The sequence below is a fragment of the Teleopsis dalmanni genome, chromosome X (assembly GCF_002237135.1).
Source record: "Teleopsis dalmanni isolate 2A chromosome X, ASM223713v2, whole genome shotgun sequence".
Taxonomy (NCBI): domain Eukaryota; kingdom Metazoa; phylum Arthropoda; class Insecta; order Diptera; family Diopsidae; genus Teleopsis; species Teleopsis dalmanni.
The window spans coordinates 2,459,901-2,483,455 of record NC_051848.1 but is presented as its reverse complement, the minus strand read 5'-3'; the positions used below and the strand labels follow the sequence as shown (position 1 = coordinate 2,483,455).

The following is a 23,555-nucleotide window of genomic DNA, read 5'->3' as shown; positions in this document are numbered from 1 at the left end:
TCGAACAGCCACCGTATTCACCTGATCTTGCACCGTGTGACTTTTTCCTGTTTCCCAACCTCAAATTACCACTCAGAGGAACGCGTTTTGAATCCATAGAAGACGTAAAACAGAATTCGCAGAGGGAACTCAAAGCCATACCGGAAAGCGCCTATAAAAATGTTTTGATGATTGGAAGAAACGTTGGCATTTGTGTATCGCTTCTAATGGAGCATATTTTGAAGGAGATAAAATAAATATTGATGAAGATTAAGAATTTTGCGTTTTATTTAAAATTTTCCGGAAACTTTTCGGTCACAATGTATACTAAAACTACTGGATAGTCTTGCTTATAGTCAGAGTAGTTTCAGAAATTAATATATAATCGCTTTTAATTATCGCCAATCAATACACTTTAGCTGTCTCGAAGTAAATATTTTCATATATCTAAGATATCAACGTATGTGTGTGACTGCTTGATGAAAAAACATTCAGTCCATTACGATTAAAATGAAAATATTATCAAGTGAAATTAAATTGATGAAGAGACTTTTTAATGCACTTAATGGATTATAAATAGTTTCTAAGGTTTTAGGAGTACAAATATATGTATATAATAACTAACTTCATTTATAAGTTTTTGCCTTATGACACGTCGTAGAAGTAATCCTTATCCAAATTGCGTCCTAATGGATTTATATGGCATGTATATACCAAAATAAGCAAATACTTAAAATAAGATGTCTGTACTAAGGCCATCGATTGGATGTCGCTGATGATGATTTCATAATATTTCGATTAATTGAAGCGGATCTATTGCATCTCAAGTAATTATATAATAAATTTGTATAATCAAAACAAAATGACTATTAAACGAAGACCTGACACATACATATGACGTCCGCACCGCATAACATCGCATTACGAAGGTAATAACAAAATAAGAAACGTAGGAGATGCTTTGGAATTAAGTGCAATATGTTACATATGTCATATGTTACAGACTAATTAGATATCTGAACAGACAAAAATGTGAAAATATGAGAGTTGAAGTGAGAAATGTTTCTTTGATTTCTTCCTTTAAGGGACAAAATAGCTGAAGATCTCAGATTTAATAATAGTACAAGCCTAAGCAATAACAAATTAAAAATAATTATTTAAAATGCACGAGGTTATGATAATTACTGCAATGTATGTCAGATACTTATAGATATGTGCAGTCAATCTGGGAACAAAGAATAAGAAATCGGGTTTTGGTAAATGGTCCATATTTATGGAAGTTTTATAATTAACACAGTTTTGTGAAAAATTATGTGTGACATTTGTATAGTACTCTTCGGATAATATTGGGTTTTAAAAATGATAATTGCATAGAGTAGTTTAAGCTGTATGTGATCTTATAAGAAATTTAGGATTGCACCCACATCCTGAAAGACTGTTCTTTTAGTTCCTTATGTTTATTCAAATGGTATGTAATTCTGTCTCTACATTAGCGAAGGAATCACTGATTTGTGATGGGTCCCGTTTAATTTAAACACAATCTTGTATATTTATTTTTCACAAGCATGTATTTGCGAAGAAGTTATTGACTGAATAAAATCTCTCGTAGAATATAAATTATTGCGTCTATTTGATAACAATAACAGATTGTGGAAAAAGTCCATTTCCAGTATTAAATATAAATAGTTTGTGAATATTTTTAATATTTTTTAGATCTCAGATATAAAAATTTGAAGAGTCTGTGTTGTGGAGCAAACGAAAATGATATTATTTTTTGAAAACTATAGGTCACTAATTGTCATTGAATGTCCGTTCTTATTCTAAGTGTTAACACTAGAGCAATGTAGGAAGGTTGAAGATATCAAATATAGTATGTAGACATACCACGTTATAGACAATACATAATGAATTTCGCAAATATTACACAAATTGTAGATAATCTGAAATGTTGAATGCTTTGGTATTCCAAACTATTGTTAGAAATCAGGTTCTTGAACTAGTCGCCTACTATACAAGGGCACAGCACCAAATCATTTTTAAAGTGTTTTTTATTTTTATATTGGTTTAGTAAATATTTATTTAAATTACCGACTGCAAAACTATCACTTCTTTTTGGCAGAAATTGAAAAACTGATATTCGCTAATAGTTCATAAATTCCACCTCAGATTTTTTTTATCTTAGAAATGATTTCTTTTAGCAGTGTAAAAATTAAGAATTAAACTCCACGAATATTGTTATAGAGCATTTTAGTATTGTTTTATATGCAGACGTAAATTCCAAAATATAAATTAAGATCCAACCTTAGTGCTACTTTATTTTGAAAACACTTCTTATATAAACTCATGTTAAGCCACATGAATAATGCTCTATATGAATTTATTTATTTTTAACTTTTTTATCAGTGTAAATCGAAGAATTAAAAGTGTATTTTAGATTTGTCGAACTTATAGTCCTACTGTACTGTATTATATTAAAAGTGGTTTAAAAATGGCAACATCTGCTCGTTAATGCGAGGTATTTAAGAAAAAAATTTATAAAGAAAATGAGAATTATAAAAATTAATTAATGAAACCATTCATTCTAAAAACAATTATATTATTAAATTACATGCTTTTGTAATTTGATGGGTACTTAATGAAGAGTAGTTAAAAGCATTCATTTCTAAAAAAATAATTTAACACTATATATTTACATATATTTTTCAATGATCTTTATTGTTTTAATTTTCATTTTTTTTTGATTTGAAATATGTTGTTAAAGTTCGAAATACCATACATTGAAGCGCTGTATTAGAGAATCGGTACCTGAATCATATACTTATATGGATGTAATGTATATAATGAATATAATTTTTAATCGATAGAAACGAATTTCTGTTTGAATATGAAGTAAACAATTAAGTACAGAGCAAAATATATATCTATATGTGATATATATTTTTTTTAAGTTGTTAATATTGCTCTGCGATCTCGGTTTTCACTTGCACTTGCGTTAGACCAATAAGCATATTGCAATATAAAGATATAACTACAAGTAAAAAAATCCATTTGGTTCAGAAAGAAAAGTAAAAATAAAGAAAAAGAAGAAGGTAGATAGAAAAATGTGTCAGCATAAGAATAATTTGGTAAAAAAAGGTCGAAAATGAAAAATATTAAGTTCGAAAAATCATATGAACGAAAATATTATAAAAATCAAGTAAAAATGATAAATGTCTGGGCTAAAATTTGATAACACTCCATCAGGTCATATTCATTTGATAAATTGTATTTGATATTTATAGCGTTCAGTTTCTCAAATAAGACTGACTAAAATCAAATGATATATCAAATGGTACATCTTCAAAGTTTGAATAAAAAACAACTGAAAATAAAATAATAGAGAGACCATATTTTTATCTTATATCTGAAATAATCCTGAAATGTGTAAGATTTTCCATTTTTAGCTGAAAAAGCTTACATGCATCAACCAGATTATCACTTCCAAACTTTTTAGTGTCACAATACATATCTTCTATCTAGAGATTCTGCTAAAGATAAGTCTTCTATATACAGATTAATTATTGAATTAAATGCAATGTACAAACTATTGATGAGAACTATAGCTATTTGAGCACTGCAGTACAAAGATCAACTGATTATAAAATAATAGGGAGATGACTTTATGTGAGTAGGACAATCTAACCCTTTGATCTGATACCGCTGATCAGATAATTCTGATATATATCTTAATTCATTGTAGATTCACTTTAAAATAAAAAACTTCAAACATCTTAATTTCGTAATATGTGGTATTCTTTAAGGTAATGTAATAAAATCATCTACTATGTTATTGTTTAAAAAATAGCAATTATCCTCTAATAGAAATTGAATTAGAATAGTCTGTTTTCATCCAACTTCTTTACATTGTCGACATAATGCTGTGTACAATAATAAATAAAGTGCATTGATAATTCTAGAGCTGACAAAATCATTTTGTGTTGAAATGTGGTCTAAAACGGACCTATGCAATCTGATGAAATTATTACAACTAGTTTTATTAGGTTACAAAGTCATCAACTCCAAAGTGTAGAGAATATCTCTTCAACGAAGTCTAGAAAGTCGAGTATTTCAAATTTTTCTGGACTGTGACAGGTCAAAAACTTTCGAGATTATTTCCTCAGAAACTCATATTAATTATATCAAATAATTTGTTCTGTTCGCCACACCCATATGAACTTGAATTGTCATACACCGAGGAAATGACGTCATAGTTGTGGCTTAGAAAAGATTATCTGTACTTAGAAGCAAATGAGCTTGTAATCACATTGGAAGAGTGTCAACTCATAATTTCAGATCATATTAACATCATATGTAGTGTATATGCCGTAAGAATGTATTTGAAGGTTTACTTTTTCTTATTGCAAATACAGTACCGTATTTTAAATATAAGCTTCTATTACTGCTTGAAAGTAAAATACACCAACTCTATTGGAATGACAGTGTAGTTACTGAAATCATAAAATACCCAAAAAAAATCGAAATAATAATTATTAATTGTATAAACCAGAAAAGAAAAAATCCTTATCATCTTATTAACTATTGTATTGCAATACAATATTGCAATAGTAGCTAGACCACCAGAGAGTTTAAATAAGCCTTTAGAAAGATATCTCCGGGATGTGTAATCAACAATTTCTGAGTTCAAATTAATTTAATTTAAATATTCTTATTAAAAGTTATTAAAAGTAAAATAAAATTAAATAAAATAAGATAAAAAACAATAAAATAAAATAAGATATGGTAGAAAAGATCATTTCTATTCTTCATGGAGTAAGTATTAAGTAATAAGAAAATTTGTTGTCAGTAGTAGATTAAACACATAAAATATATATTATATGTAAAAAATCAATTCAGCGACTTTAACCGCCTGGATCCACACAAGGTCCTTTCAAGAGTTTATAGCAAACACATAGAGAGATGGACATGACCAAATTGATTCGTGTCGTCATGTTGACCGAACAACTTTATTACATGATTTGTAGATTTCGGATTTCTTTCACAGAATTATTTAAGATATTGACAATTATAACATATTCCTGATTTTCAACATAATTATCTAATAAAATATTTTTAATTTTTAAATAAACAGAGTGCAAGTAACTCAGACTTGCTGACAAGTGACTTTCATCATTGGAAAAATGAATTTGCCTATAAAACGATTACGATTTGTAGGATCGATCGATTTTACTTAAAAGCGATTCAAAAGGTCTGTGCAGACATCCTGAAGAACTTTAATTTTAAATGTCATACAATTTAAAAGCACATCAGAAAAGATAGATCACGCGGACAACAAATACTTATATTAACATTCACATATGATATGTATGTGAGTCATTAAGTTTTATTTTCTCTATTATTTATTTTACAATTAATGTCATATTTACAAATAATCGAGCTGTACCAATATTACACTAAATAGAGTGATTTGAACTGAGATATTGAATATTTGTCGTTTGTCAATGTTGAATATACCAAAAGTTCTAATTGCCGAATTTCGACAGGCAAGTTGTAAAATGAACGATTCGCACTGAAATAAGACCATCTGATTAATAAAGGATTTCTATTAAATATAATAAGTCCACACTCACCGACATTAAAAATCCAACATCCGTATTTCTGGGAAACTCGATATATTGATTAAAGATCTCCATAGTTTCATTGCATGTATCAGTGATGAACTGGCACATGTTGTTTTGAATGTATGCATTAATAAAATGTAAGGCCATAAAAAGACACACATAAAATTGTACCAAAACGATAGTTTCCAATTTTCCATCTAAGATCAGGTAAATATGATATACATGTATTGCAAAAGCCAAAAAATACGAAAATATATTGTGAAGTATTTCAAATCCATAGAGATGGATCACTCGTTGTAACACATTGTGGAATTCCTTGTATGCTATAGAAAGATCATGCAATTCAGTGGATAGTTTGGCATAGTTCAGATTTCGATTTGTAAGAGCTTTTTTCAGTATTGACTTGACGCGATAATTAATAGTTTCAAAATTAATCAATATATACCATAGCGTCTGAGTGAGGTGATACATAGATCCATCACATATATTAAACATACTTAAATAGCAAAATGCTCTTAATATACCCGAAAAATCACCCATTGATAAGGTTTTCCAACAAAATATAACAGCTGAAACTGCATTAATACACATCAAGGCGAATTTGATATACGAAAGCCGACATATCATTCCCTGACGAGAGGAATATGCTTCTAATGTACGAAGAAAGCGAAAATTCAATATAAATAATTCTCTAAAGATTGTAGTTATTGCAGGGTCTCGGAAAAATTGACGTAAAACCATAAGAAACACAGATATATACATAAAAATTTTGGATGCAGCATAAATCCTTTCTGCCATTTCAGTCGCATTTATAAATATCTTGTGGTGATCCTCAGCAAATATACAATATATTACTGAAGTGATATATGTTGTGCTGAAAATTAATCCATATATTCTGATATATTTGTTGTTTAAAATCTGTTGCTCTTTTGTATCGATTTTAATTGTACACAAACCGGACGTCAATATATAATAAATTCTTCCGAAGTTAAACAAATTCAAATTAAAGTTGTTCATGTTTAAGAAGAGTACAACATATACTAAAATTACTGGATAGTCTTGCTTATAATCAGAGTAGTTTCAGAAATTAATATATAATCGCTTTTAATTATCAGCAATAAATACACTTTAGCTGTCTCCAAGTAAATATTTTCATATATCTAAGATATCAACTGATAGTCGTGTGCACATTTGTTAAATGGACAACCATTCAGTCGATTCCGATTATAATAAATATGTTAATTTATATTACATTAATTATCATAATTTTTAATGTACTTACTTAACTAATATGTGCTGTAGTAAAAACTCCCATACAACTTCATGCGTAGTTCCATACAGTTCAATACCTTATATAAGGTGTTAAGCACTAATGCCACTAATTTCTGAACTGTTTTGAGATTATACATTTTATGGCACCTTAAAGAATGCATTTCTCCTCATGTGTGGAAATTAATTTTATCATCTTACCATCATTCACACTGTATTTAAATAAAATATATTAAGTTTGCCGAGGAGCTTGTAATACAGTTATATGGATATCTAGTGGAAGTCTATTCCGGAGGTCTTTTTGAATGGAATCATATATACCAGTTTCAGCTTATTGTAGTCGCACGCATCGTTTTACTGCACTGAACATATACTAAAGCTATTGTAATATTAGCAATAATTCTTTTGTGTCAAAAACGTTTTGTGGTAGGTATAAAATATTTAATTGTTATTCCTTTTTTTACAATTTCATAGATCGTACACAATGCATAGTTATGATCATCCTTTGCAATATGTTTGTAAGTTCAGAAAGCATACTATTTGACCATTTCTATAAAATATAGCTCAAGATATATAAATAACGCATAGAAGTTTAACCAAAACTACATTTATTTACATTTTTTGACAAAAATAGACTTCAACGACTCAGGTTTAGTTCTAATTGCTTGTATTAGGTTTTCTAATAAAATAAAAAAATGGATTCGTCGTTCCATCTTCAAATATTTCTAGGAGATATGGACTCATAGGCTTTTCTTTCAGTTTCAGGTCTCATGTCTCAATACTCTGAGACATCCGGGCCATTTGTTGACAGAGTAGAAGAATTAAAAAAAAAAAATTTTGCCTATAATTAAGAGTTATCGTTCTGCTAAAAAATGACGTTTTCAGGATGAAATTATTTTGAAGTATTTTTTTATAAAATCAATTAAACGCACTCCTCAAATCAAAAAAAAACAGTACTGTAAAATTTCATACCATGAGCCCATGCATCTGATTTAATAAAAAATTATTTTATGTCGAATCGAAAATATTTTTAACATCTGACAGTCATTCTTTTAGGGTTTTTAGCTGACTTTTTGACAGTTTCTGCTTCTCTTTACAATTTTTAGTATAGTTAAATGGTACTTTGGCTGCTGCATATACCTTTAAGCGAATTAATGCACTAACTGTATGCGTGAGTGAAAAGAGGCGTTTTTTTCACTATTTTGTTGAATTCAATTAAAATTATTTTATTGTTAATTAATATTTTTTATTCTTTAATTATATTTTATTGAAATATAAAAAAAACAGTAATGAGTAGGAATTTTGAAAAATGATTTAATAGAAAGTCAAGAATTGCAATAAAAAGTTAATTTAAAACTATTTCAATCAGTGAGCATTATACTTTTTTAGCCCCTTATATTAGGGGTTCAGGTATAAATTATTGTTAAGGAAAATTTTGCATTCTTAATAATTCAATATGAATGTGTGTGTGTGAAAAATGGAGTCGATCGATTTAGACTCGAATTTGGTGTAACATATTTTGGGCATTTCGGTTTATAACTAAATTTCAAGGTTATTGTATCAATCATTCGACATTGTACCAAGTACTAAGAGTACCCTTGATAAAATCCTCAGGTATACGCACCTACTACAGAAAGTTGGTTCTTGTTTGATTCGAGATTGTACCAAGTACTAAGAGTAAGCTTGATAAAATCCTCAGGTATATGCACCTACTAACAGAAAGTTGGTTCTTGTTTGATTTCAGATCCAAGCGTAAGGTTTATACTGACCACCACAAGGTTGTGTAGAAATGTATGACTAAGTATTTCACGTAAGGTATCGTTGAAAATTTGTTTTCAACAACTAAGTTTAAATAATTTATAGATTAAAATCTTATGCATTGTTTTCTAAATTTGTTCTTTTATATGCATTAGGTTTCAATAAAACAATACTTTTAATACCAAATTTCATTCAAAACAGTACGAAAGCAGCTGTTTTTTCACTTATATAACAATGTGACTTTAATAAGAAAACGACTTTGCGTTAATCATATATAACTTCTGTTTATGTACCTACATGTATATAAAATGTAATCAAGCAATTATAATTTATTCGCAATGTAAGGCATGTATGCGTTTAAACACATCACCTATGTCCCATATTATACAAGGTGTTTCATTACAAGATTCCTTAAATTCACAACATTACTCGTATTCTTTGAGTCAAGTAAACAGTACGGCTATTGTTAGAGCTAACAATATATAGCTCTAAACTTAAAAAAAATATATGCGAAAAAAATTATTCTAGTAAACTGTTAACATTATAAAAATATTTTACAGTGGACGTATATCTTTTACAGATGTCACAAGCTTTGACAATAAACTATATAAAATTATTCTCCAGCACCTTTAGATAGTTTATTTAAACGCTCCCAATTATCATTTCTCATGGCAGCTGCATGCTCTCCAATAATGTGTTCGAATCTTTGATCAACACTACCAAGTTTAGTGGTGAGGGTGCATATAGGCGTATCACTGATTTCACTACAACCTGAGTTTATTGTAGCAGTAGAAACTATTTTTTGTTTCATCTAAGGTCAGATTGCCTTACGTGTTTGAGTTTTGAAACAAGTAGAAATATTTAGATCTTTCCATTCTATTCAATAAGTGATCTACTCATCCTCTTATTGCGTGGTTAACCCACATTTCCACTTTATATATCGTTTTCACTTACACTAGTGTATAATATAATACTTCACTTTCAATTCATTTCACATTTGCCGTTCATCTTTATACTTTGAAGAACCGTTCATATCTTCATCAGTTCCGTTCCATCTTCATTCCATCTTCAATGCGTAATGTTCGCACTGATTCCTTAGAGTAATTCACTATTTTACTTGTGCTGAAATATAAATTACTCTTCATTACTGAGTGTCATTTCATAAATTTTGTTCCACCTTCACACTTTCTTATTAAGCAAGTCTATGCATGGTTTTCTCATCTGACTGATTACCTGGATAATTTTACTTGCTTTACTTGAGTTGAAGTTTAAAGTTACTCGACATTTCTGATACTCCTTTTATCGGTTTTATTTCATTTTGTCACTCTCATACTAAGCATGTCTATGCGTAATCTTCTCACCCCACTGAATACTTGGAGTAATTTAATTACTGCAGTTATGCTGAAGGAAAAAAGTATTCAATATTTCTGAGTGTCATTTCACTGGTAGCGTTCTATTTTCACATTCCTATACTTTGATTCCTATACTTTGGAGCGATTTCTCTGCTGAATATAACGTTATCATAATATAGTTTCCGATGAAGATCTACTGTTTTATAGAAGGTATATTATTTACAAGAGTTTCGTTGATAAATTGTTTTGGCTCCATTGTCAACTATAGCTGATTCAACTTCAGTTATATATGAATGCATTAAATTCCACAAATGCCATATACTAGCTTTTTAAATTAGTAGATTTTTCATAACACGGAACTTGGGAACTTGCTTGCAGTTTAGGAAAAGTGAATATCCCGCACTACATATTATATATAATTGCTAGTTGCTAAGGAGATAGAAGTTTGCCTATAAAGGACTCAGGAAGTTGAAAGAGATAATTTAAGTCATGTAGATTAAAGCTCTTCATACAATTTCTACTAAGCCTAACAGACATTTCACAGTTTCATCCGGCAATACCAGTGATTGTTCCTTATCATTTATAAATATTACCAAAAAGTTGAGAACAAAGTAAAATTCTATGCAAATTTTCAGATACAATACTAAAATCCACTAAAATCTTATCTATATTAATATTAAACGTTGGTCTCCACAAAATGACGGGCTACATCAGCTTAAGCATTAGAATGACATCGGGAATAAAGATCAAGCGGTTGCGCTGGTAATTAAATGTCGCAAGAAAGGAACTTGGCTGCCCAACCAAAAAAACTAATTAGAAGAAATCACGTACCGTCTTAATATTTCTAATCAGTCAATTGAGGGAGAATATTGGATGCAGTCAATACCGTCGTGCAATTATAATAGGCAATCAACAAATTAAATTAACAGAAGATTTCACGATGAATAAGTGTTGTCTTTGCAGTACACTTTAGGAGAAAATCTTTTGTATTGCAAGGGACTACCGAAAATCTGATCATAAAAAGTAATCATAAGTTTTTAATGCAATCAGGATCTTACAGTTGGGCGCGGTGTATCTTGTTTATCGAGTCGAAACTTTTTTGTGTATTGCTTGCACTGTAAGTAACATACATGTTTACTAGTCACACTTAGTTTGTATGTATACGGCGAAGGACGTGCATTAGTACCACTTCTTTTATGGGGTCAAAAATAGGATCAGGAAGTTTGTGTGTGGGAAATATATATGAATTCAAGTTCAATGAAGATTTATAAAGTTATGGAAGGCCTTTAGCAACGAAACTATTTCACAACAAAAACTCTTTTTGTAAAAAGAGTTAACGGTTCCAGAAAGTTAGAAAATAAATGATGAAGTGTAGAAAAATTAAATAGAGTGCGATTGCTAATAAGAAGAGTTTAATGGTAATTCTGATTGCAAAAGATATATAAACGACTTGTGGCTCACATAATATATTGGACACAAAACCAATGCCAACAAAATCTGTCCCAAAGAAGTTCTTTCTAATCCAACAACTCGTGACAAAACATAACAATTTGTAATGGACTTTTATATATTTATATGCTTGTTTATATAATTGAAGGTATGTAGAATCAACCTTAATCAATCTAAGCCTTGGTTAGCATTATAAAACTATTCGACCTTATATGATTGTTTTTTACAGTAATGTAGAATCTGCAACATATATAATATTTTGAATATAAGTACCCTGTTTAAATTATATATATAGATATTACGTTATTTGAGTTTTAAATATATATATATATAGATACACTACACACCACCCATCATTTATATGAAGTAGAAACAGAGATAGCAAAATATTATCATTAGAAAACCATATTTTCTTTTTTATTAGTCCATTCTTATTTATAGTATGGGTGTAAATATGGCTTTGCTTATGTAAATACATACCCACATGTGTAGTGTATTATATATATAGTGCTGACTGGGTGTATAAAACTTATCATGACTTACGCATTTATAAGAGTTAAATTTGCGATATTAGTTGGTTTTAAGCCAGTTTTGATTGATTAGTTCAAGTGTACAGAACTCTTGTTCCGATCAATTATTTTAATTAAAAATTGAATAAAGAAAATAAAATGTTGATAATATTGGAGATTGTACTTTTGTTGGGTTTGCTATGTGCACTTCTCATTATTTTGGTAATACAAAATCAATCTCAAATAGTTTAAAAATATTTTAAATTTCAATAAAAAAAATTAAAAGTGTATTAACCCTTCCTTTCATTTTTTCCGCAGAGCTTACATCTTCTTCTGGCACCAACTGGGGTTTACCTGGATATCTGTGATGGCGGATCATTAGTTTTTATGGCGAAAATCAATCGTTTTCATAAACACATTCTCTAAGGAATTCAGTCTGATTCCTGGCCGTACACAGTGAATTAAATTAAACACATGTATTGAATCAATTTTAAATAAAAAAATATAATTTATCCCGGCCAATAATAAATTTATTTCAAATACTCTGACATTAAATACGAGTATAGATAAAACTTGAAAGAATAACTGTGTGATAAATTTTATTTCAGGTAATCACTAAAACTAGGTAACAATATCGGAACATTTAACGAAAGGCTAATTAAATAATCAGTGCTAAAACTAATTCTTAGCTGCCAATAATCAGAAGTTCCAAAATATAAAGGAGAAAAAAACTGATATCTAAACGTCATAGTTACTATAGACTACCTATTGGATTAGAGCACATCAAACTTATTTTGGTTCTGAGCACTATTCGGTCATAGCTATATTGGAATGATAAGCTAAGCTAACAATTTACTGTGAAAATAAAAGGACGTTCAAATGAATCGTATAAAGTTTCTAAAGTGAAGTCAACTATATAAACTATAAAAAAATGTTTAGATTTTACTAGATCTAAACTATAGTCTAGAATATGCTATACTATACTGTATTAAGTAATTTCTTTTTAATAATTACTAATCACATTTCATCGAAAATGATACTCTTTATTGATTAAATAAAGCTGAGGTCTTTAAAAAAAATCTAGTTAATCATTGCTTAAGGTTAAAAAAGGTATTTGAAAGATATATATTGAATAAAAAAATTTGATATTTTTACAAAACATTTGAAAATTATTTCTAGGTTTTCTCTTGCAATTATCGAATAAACGGACAGATATTCTAAGATCCCTTATGCCAGTTCAAAGTATTTAATTTTTTTACTAAATATACACTAAATTGAAGTAATAAGTGTACTTTTACCTAGTACAATTCAAGTTAGATATATACTAAAGCTTGTTAACACTTGACAAGTAGTGCTATGATAACAGAACTTAATGGAATGATCAAAATTTATTTAGCTTTGCTAGTGCAATATTTTCTACGTTAACTAAAATTTTAGCTCTGACACAATTTTTCTATTTATCTTTGTTGTCATCAGAGCTTTGGACGAAATTCTAATTTAGGTTGCCCCGAATGTATTCAATACTAGCTTCATTATAATATTATTAAGCCACGTATAATCACACAATTAGCTTTAACTAGAGCCACATATATATAAAATCTACTCTACTGTACCCATTAGTTAAATTTTTACTAAGAGTCATTTTATCGGATAGTCATGGTCACGTCAAATATGAAATTACTATTGTTTTCATATTGGTCATATTGGTCAAAACAGTGGTTTCGAGAAAAAATGTCAGGTGTAAAAATGTTTATATAAATAAACACCTTTCAAATTTTGGCACATAAAAAAGTATTAAAATAAAAGGTTTATAATAAGATACTAAAAAGTTAAAAGACGAAATTGGCAATTGTGATATAACTCTCTGTACAATATTTCTTTTGTTTATGTCGAAATATAGAGCAAAACTGTAGTACCCATTTGTCATATGACTATCTGTTCAACATGGCCTTTAAATTAATAGTTAGCTTCATTCATTTCAATTCAAATAGTTGCTACAATTTGAAATTGAAAGGTATTTTTTAATTCTTCAGAAATAATTTCATAGGAAAATATTGTCTATAATTTTTGTTAAGAAAATTAATAGATTTTGTATGAGACTGGGGTCTAAATAATTAGCGCTTTAACTATTACGCTGAAATTGAGGGTTCTACAATTTTCTTGTTTATAAGATGAAACAGTATTTGGTAAACCATTAAGTCAAGCGTAATGGAAGAAATTGTACTAAGGGTACCTATAACCCTAATAGCTTGTGTGAGTGTATAAATAATATATATCCTTTAAGTATTTAATTTAGATTTAAAGTTATAAAAAAACAGGATGAAACTAAACTGATAAACACCGTTTCCTCATAGATAGAATAATTATTATATCGATTAAGTCTATCTATATTTCCTTTTGTATGGTCGACGCACTATCCGTATTCTGATCACTGTAAATGAACATAGATTAGATTAACTAATAGATATTTTTAACAAATGTGAACATTTTTCCAGTTCAAGCTTTCAGAAACAAATGTTTACTTAAAGCCAAAACTAAATTTCATAAACCCATTCCCAAGTTGAAGCTCACAGTAAGCTCTTATTCACAACCCACTGTTGTTTATTCTGAATAAATGTACATATGTTCTCTATTCCAATAAACAGTTGGAGATTAAGGAAACACGTTTTTTTTCTGGCTATTTCAATGGAAATTTCATTGTCAGCATAACTTGGAATAAAAACAAAAACTGCTGAAGAAATATAAGAAACTGCTTATTGTGCACTATTACATTCAAGAATTTGAAAATTCCATATACAATACAATTAAGAGTGTATATGTTTATTTAATATATACACACTATGTAATACTCCTCAGCATGTATTTATCGATTGCCGATAACCATTATTTATTAAATGGTGTGATATATACAGATAAAAATACAAATAAAAAAACAAACAGTAAAGAAGCTAAAAAAATAGAATTTATAGATAATATATAATATCTAACATAAGGCATTTAGATTTTAATAGAAAATATTTTTTCAAAATATCAAACTTCTAGAATTTGTTAGGTATACTATATATCTCTTTAATAAACATAGAAATAATAATATTAGTTATAAAAAAATGTACTTATATAGTTTCAATAAGATAGCATTATAAAGCAATTGATGGAAATACTGTCAAAAATTAATATCACAATGTTAATTTTTTAGAATGGTTCGAATGGGAATTAAATGTTAACAACAAAAATTTGGCTAATTTATTGAAGTTTGAATATCTCAAATTATTGATAAAGATTTCTCAAGTTAAGTTTATTCCCAGATGATTTTTTATGAAGACGAGCTTTGTTAAAAGTCATCAAAATTTATTATGCATGATCTATAAAAAAAAGTTTGGATTTATACTACCTATCATTACTTGCAGAACAAACAACATAAGTCTTGAGAATGTACCGCTTATGATTTAATTATTCTAAAATCATAGATAGATAAAAATCTGTTTCGTTGGATCCGTAATTTATCCGTCATCTAAAAAAAATCTTTTGACACTTCATGGCGACCCTATGCTCCTCCTAGAAGTTATTTACGCATATTCATATAACAAAATAGATAACATCCAGGGCTTCGAATCTGCACAGAATTATGAACCAAACTCGAAAAAAACTGATTTTTTTCGAAACAGGAAACTGAACCAAATAAAGAGAAATATACAAGTTACTTTAGGTTCATAAGTTTTCTTTTGATAAAACTTGAATAAATGAAAGTTTCCAAAACTGCTTTTCTGAGAATCTTTAATATTAGATATGTATAAATTTGTTCTTTCGTAAGTAAATTTCTTAACAATCCTTTTCAAAGAAAACAAAAACTATGACTTAAATATCATAAAAATTATATATTTACAAAACAGAATCAACAAAAAAATATATTCACTCAAAACTAGACCAGAAACCTAAAAAAGAGCATATTTTTATCGCAGCTAAAACCGATACCGAACCGATATATATTGTATAATATTTTTAAATTGATTCGGTAAGCGATTTCAACCGGAAGTCTTCTACAATCCAAAAAAACTTCTCAACTACTTTTTGAGAGATAGTTTTAGTGAATATACGTTCCTTTCATTTATTGGAAACAAAAAATTTGATCGGAAAACCGGAACTAAAGAAATTTACTGTCTTAATAAGCTTTAAAGGTAATCATCAAATAAGCAAAACCATACAAAATACATATGTTTTTTGTGGAGTGGTAACTTTTAGAAATGACTTACTAAAATTTTCCAATATATTGATCTCTAGTCTTTCAGTTACTGCTATTTAAGCAGTGTCCATATTTGATATCTGCGAAACAATCAGAGAAAATCATATTGTGTGTTAATTAACCATTGCTTTGTGATGGTAAATTAGTCGTGCAAACTCATCAATAAAGTATTATAACGACTTTGCTTCTTGATTTGATAAGCTTAAACGTAGCTATACAGGCTTCGATTAAGGTCTGAATATTCAAATTTGCTGGTTGCTACAAAAACATCAGAAAGGACTATCATAGTCCCATCTCAGTCCTTCTATTTTACGAATACTTGATGTTGCAAAATGTGGGAGTTTTGTATTTTAAAGGTATTATCTACTCGAAAATCAAAATATGTTTTGATTTGAGTTAAAATAAATAGTTCTATTGAATGGGAAAACGTTTCGAATGGATTGTGAGTATAATAGAAATTTTTCTTGAGAAGTTAAGGGTTATGCCTCTTGTACTAGAGTCTTTGGATCTCGTTATTCTGTGCATATAATTTGTGATTAATTTTTTTTATGTAAAATGCATAAATATTTCAAGTACTTTTGATATATTATTGGGACAAAATCTTCAAAACAAAGAAAGAAGTTTGTTTCAAAAATTTTCCACTGTAGTTTTTTCTTAAAGTAGAACTCAGCATTATAAGCAAATCGCCAATATCTCTCTTCTGTGATCATTTTTTATAATCTACTCATATTTTGTCGAATGGGTATATTAACATTGTTGGAATGTTTGTGACACACAGTCAATATAGCATCAGCTATTCAATATTTTGATCAGTTAGACAAAGTAACTTGGGTTATGTCTAAATCACTATTCTTTTGTTCATATATAATTTCAAAATAAATAAAATATAAATTTAAAAATTTAATTTTTTTGAGTAAATAATTGTGTAAAGAGTATTTAAGTTTCGGGTAGGCCAATAATAAGCTTTTTTCTCTTCTCTCTTACTAACGAAACTGCAAAATCGAAGGGATGAAATCTTTTTATATGCCTATCCCATCCAATATTCACGAAAAGAATTTTTGTTTAAAATAAGAACTAAAATTCGTGTCAGCACAAAATAGAATAGAATAAATTTTTTTTTATACAAAAAAGTATATAAGCCTTCTAGTTTTAGTTTAAAGTCAAGGCGTTGTTGCAAAACGAAGGGCAATAAAATTCTTCTGATACGCTTTTTTAGTGGGTTACTTATTTGATCAGTTTCCTTTTTCAAAACCCATGCAAAAGCCATGGGAGCATTTTTGAAATAAGTCATCAAATCAGGCCCTCGGAACTCATCGAAAGAGACCGCGTTAACACTGCAAGGTTTACTGCAGTTCTTACTGGTCATTGATGCATAAGAACACACGCAGAGAAACTGCGCACTCCTCATAATCTCCACTGCAGAAGTTGTGGGAACCCACAGGGAAAATAAACCAAAATACATTTTTTCTGTGAATGCCCGACTTTGATATTTCAAATAGGTTTTTAGTAAAATACTTCTTTGACAGTTTATCGGACTGTTCATCGGTGAAGACAAGAGACCTATTGAATTATCTAAACTCGACAGGATGGATTTACTCTTCACTCTTCTATATTAGGGGTTCTTGCAAAGAATATGGCATCAAAACTGCGTAAAATCACTAATTGAGGTACATGGAAATTATCTAATGGACTGCCACTGCAATCAGTGGTTCAAAAATAAAATAAAAGTCTTATAATAGTTTTAATGAACTTTTGTAAGAAAACTAATATAACCAACAAATTTAGCTACGAACACAATTAATTCTCAAAAATAAGAAATCATACTGATTCGGATTTAAACTTCGATGACTTAATGTTCACAACTTACGATCACACATTAGGTACCAATCGATCAATCATAGGAGCACAATACCGAAGAATTGTTAAATATCGCTCAGTATAGTACAAGAAGCCTAAGGATTAAGTGTGGTTTTCAGTAATTCTGTGTGTCTTGCGATTGAAAATGAAGCTTAACTTAAGTACATACACCGCTCTGGCAAAAGCAATTTTCAACTGTTTTTGCGAGCGTTTGAAAATGGAACTATGTGGACTGATGCTTGTATTTAACTTAGCTCCGGTAATATTTAACAAAAAATGGTTGTAGCATATTTTCATATCAAATTTTTTATTCAAATAGATGATGGATGAAATTTCTGAGGACATGCTAATTGGATATCTTGGCATAGAATTCGATTGGAGAATGTAGCAGCAAATAAAATATGCAGCGAAAATACACAAATTCAGTTAGTTTGAATATTTTATATATTATAATTTGTGTATTAGTATATATATAAAAAATAAACCATGATTTAGTGTGAATCTTGAGATCAACAAAATTGGTCACCTATATTGAAGCACTTAAAATTGACTATAGTACGTTACTAAAAAAAATTCTTTTTATTTTTGTGGTGTGTTTATATAATACTATATATCGTTAAACTTTGATATATCGGACTAATTTTTGATGTGTTTAACCTTTATCTTAATTATTTAATAAATTAAAAATATTAATTGAACTTACTTGAAGGAACACTAAATCACTCAAATGCACGTTGAGAAACTCGGAGCTATAATAACGAAAACAGATCAAGATTAAGTTAATATCATTCGAATTACATTATCTATTAGGTGAAGCTTTTACTGTTAGAAGGTAGTTTTTGGCTATAAAAATATACATTACTTATAATGGATAATGACATTAGGTTGAACATAAATTATTCGGTGCATAACATTTTGCTTCATTTTAGAATGAACTACATATGAAAGACGTAGTTATATCTAGCAATCTATCTTGAGTTTGTTAGATGAAATAGTAATTACTTACAGCTAAATATTTCATTTCAATCCAAGTTTAGTATAACCACACTAAACCATCAGTACATAAAATTATAGCCGAAATTTAACACCAATGTTCCACAAGTATTGGTGCTGTAGGTGATATGGGTGCTATAAACAAGCACTTTTATTTTTATATTTTGCATTTTGATAAAATTTAGTGTTGTAGTGTTTAACAGTAATAAACTTTATTTTAATATAATATATTTATAATTGATATAGCAATAATTTTGAATTCTTTTGGATTTGAGTAGCTTTGAACTAAAGACCAATAGAGTTTGTATACTTTAAATTAATTATATCGTAGTGCTGTTGAAGCTTCATTTAATGTCCTAATATTTTGAAAATATTTTGGTTTACATTTTCTTTTGTGTGATCGAAACATTACAAGACTTTTTAACAAATTAATCAGCACTCAAACAGAATTTTAGGAAGCTTGCCATCTATAGTATTTTTAATGAATTCACCAGCAAACCTTGATAGATCTGTGAAAACTATGAAATAAGTGTATAAGGGAATAATAAAGAATTATCCATTTCGTAGTACTACATGAATTTCCTCAACAACCGGCGTTCAAGGAAAGCTTTAAAATGGACAATAAGAATTCTGAGTACATTCGGAATGTGGAAAATGAAAGAAGGGAATATCAGTAGAATAAATCGCTTCTATGGATTTTTTATACGGGATCTAATTTTTGTAAGTACTTTTTTTAATATAATGGTACTTAAATAGCTACACTCAGAAAATAATTTGGTTGATTTAATTAGATTTTAATTAAATCTGAGGTCAAAATATTTTTACTCAAGGCATGATGTTGATTTTTATACCATACATTATATCATCATTGATTTTTATATCATCTTTACCACATTAACTAGAATCTTTTGGTAATGATTTATTTTTTAATTTCTGAGACAACATTTAACATTAAAGTCCTATCTTAAATTGAGAGTAAGTTGAGAACAAGCAGAGAATAAATTGAGAATTTATGCATTGTTAAAAATTTCTTAAGTTGAAAACTAACATAAAATTATTTATTATCTTTAGAACCAGCTGAGAAAGAGTTTAGCACAACTTTAGTCATCTACTTGAGAACTAGTTGAGAATCTGTTGAGAGTAGGCTAAGATTTTCCAACGAATTGAGAACTTGTTGTTTGAAAATTAGTTAATTGTTATTTTAGAAACTCAACTCGAAACTAATTTATGCTAATATTTAGTTTGAGGATAATGTTAGTTGGCAACTCGGTTATTAATCGTTTAGACGTTTCTTCATATATCTCTGTAAATAGGTTGGTATCCTGAAAACAATTTTATATTGAAGAGTTGTTAGGTATTTGTCCTTGTTATTTCCACTCGTTATTGTAATAATTTCAAAGGTATTCGTATCTTACACTAATCTTTATAAGTTGGTATGGGAGTTCGGTGAAGCCTTCAGTGTAAAGCAGTTTTAACTAAATTAATCAGCTATCTCAAATCTATTAAAATACCTTAAAATACGTTTTGCAATAATTATATATATGTAACCACCATTAGAAAAAGATCAAAGTTATGAAAGTGTAAAAGCTTTGTGCTTTCATTTCCACTAAATTAATTGACATGCCAAACGACTAAGTGGTAATTGTGATGAAATGTATTTCTTTCTCGTAATTCGTATTTAAGTGAAAAACGATTCAATATAAAGACTTTAGTCTCTATTTGAACTTCTTCAAAACATGTTTAAATTAAAAATAAAATTACTAGTCGTCAGTAATATATATTTCTGTTTCCTGACAGGACTTGATAAATTGTATATAGACATCAATGAACGAAAAATAATATCTTCAAGATTCTTACAGTGGTACTCACTTATCCACAATGCAGTATTTCTATCTCTTATTGTCTACTTATTGAAGAGCGACTCAGCATCAATGTCGCATTTTAAGACAACAAATTTAATAAGTTTTCTATCGTTAACAATTAATTTATTTCGTATTTTATGTGTGGTATATGCAATTTGTCGACGATGTTATCGGGAACGTGGCATTATTAAAACCTGCAATGCTTTATTTCAAATGAAGATCAACTTCAATCCTTCTCTTTCTTCAACATCATCAAATCAACAGTTTATTCTCAGACTATTTTACATCAAATTTATATTTCTTCTCATATATACAATGGCTGGAACTTTACTTATGTGGAAAACGATTCAAAGTAATGATGTTGTACACATTGTGAGAGTATATTTATTTCTTAGTTTTAATATCATTATGAATGCTTCTCTATTCAATTTCACTTTGGCATTTTGGTACATACTGACAAGCTTTGAAGCGATTAATAAACGGCTTCGAGAAATAATACATCAGATTATGATTAACCGAAGCCAAGGTCTCAAGCAATTATCAAATGAAATTCAAAGTATATCTGTTCAACACAGTAAACTCCATAGCATTTTATTGGAGATTGTACAACTACACAAAGTTGAGATATTTTGCACGATGACGAATTACATATTTACTTTCGTCTTTGTGTTTCATATACTTTTACTAACATATACCGGAAAAAGAAAGTTTGATATCCAACAAGTCTTTTTCTTTGCTATTGCTAACATATTAAATTACACGGACGTGAACTTATTACAAACAATGTGTCAGCACGCCATGGATATCTTCGATATGTCCGCACAAGCTTTAGGTCTCATCTCCGAAGTTCAACTCGGTGTGAATTCCGAATTCTATAAAGCAGTAAGTAATTGATAATGTTATATTAAAAATATCACTACCACATAATTTCCTATATTTTTAGTGTGAGTCCTTTACTTTACGAATTTCTTGCCGAAAATTGTCCATTAAACTGTTTGGTACGTTCCATGTTAATAGGCAGCAGGCATTCAGTATGGCAATGCAAATTAGTTACTTTATAGTGGTAATGGCTCAAAGTGACTACATGAATTTATAAAATTTTAAATATTTTATAATTAAAATGAAAAATTAATGATACTGTAACTTATCCATGTTTAAGTAAAATAATACTTTTAAAATTTGTTTATTTTAATTACCAAAAAATTCAACTACTTAATGGCAATAATCATTGGATAGTCAAAATATGAATGAAATTTATGATTTAATAGAACCAACACCAAAACTTTTGACACTATTAAAATTTTAAGAAATCTGGCCCAATCTTAAAGAGATTAGAAGATTATCTTAGGATTTCTTTATCATAATATCATATAAATATCAAGTCATGTTTTTTAGAAAATCATTAACTTCTAACAAAAGTTGAACATTTGAGTCCTAGGTTTATATGCTCACATTAAAATAGGTCCCATTAAGTCTTGTAGGTCCTATAGGGAAAAGTTTAAAAATTCTAAACTATAAATCTACCCCATACATTGATCAACCATATATAATATAAATTTATAAAAGATATTTGTTTTAAAGACGATAGTAACAACTTGTCAATGGCTATTGAAATCTGAAGAGAACACTGACTTACATACTAGTGCATTGCTTAATTTGCAGTCAAGTGCTTTGAACTCTGCAGTAGTGATATTTCAAAAAAAAAGTTAAAGAGTAAGCATCTTCTCTGCCAGCTTTTTGTAAAATCAAATAAGAAATTTAGACCAAGTTCTATAATTTATGTGTTCTGTTGGGATTAAAGAAAGAAAAGTCAATACATTTAAAAATAAGAGCAAAAAGTACTTAACAATATATAGGTAGGTATTTGTAGTGAGGCCATCTATTCTCAATTTTTATTAACTATTTTTTAATAATATATTATTGAATAGGTCAACAATAAGTGACGACCTAATATGCTACCCTATTGTGTTGATCGTTTATATAAACTTATTATGTACATCTGCGATCCGAAGTAAGCAGAATTTTTTTAAAATAGTTGTTTGCAAGAAGGTCAAATACTGTCCGTATTAATTATATTTGATCACATAAAACCTTTACCTTATTGAAGGTAAAGGTGAAAATCATTCAAATGCCTGGTACCAACAATCTAAAGGATTGTCAGCTTAGATGCAATAACACTACTTCTATATATATAATTGTTCTGAAATTCAAATATAATATTAATGAAAGATCCAGCTTATTAGCAGATGTAATTGTTAATAGACGGATTCATTAGAAATACTTATTTTTGGGAAATTCTAATTACTTACGAATATATCTTTCATTTTCCTGAGTTGGAGATGATAGGATATTTGATTAAAGTATTATTTTTGTGTTCTGCATATAAGATTTTCAAGTCATATCATTCTTTATACCTATATACGTATTTATGTATACATTTCTGCAATAATTATTTTAATTGAATATTTCACCGCTAAAGTATTTTCTACATTTTTTGCTGATATATCCGATACGATACTCTATATTTGGATACTTTAAATATCTTTACTTTCTACTTAATTATTTGTTTTATTTCAATAATCAGGCGTGACATATGATTGATTACAATCTTAATAAAATGCATTTACTTAATTTGCAAAACACAATGAAACATATAGTTCATGTACACT

General features: G+C 28.7%; 1 long non-coding RNA gene across 1 annotated transcript; it reads left to right on the top strand.

Moving 5' to 3' along the window:
- The first annotated feature begins 11,974 nt into the window (after nucleotides 1-11,974).
- Nucleotides 11,975-12,836, top strand: LOC119662355. The gene is made up of 3 exons (XR_005250758.1): nucleotides 11,975-12,156; nucleotides 12,253-12,410; nucleotides 12,543-12,836. It is a non-coding gene; the product is annotated as an uncharacterized LOC119662355 (long non-coding RNA).
- The last annotated feature ends 10,719 nt before the right edge of the window (nucleotides 12,837-23,555 follow it).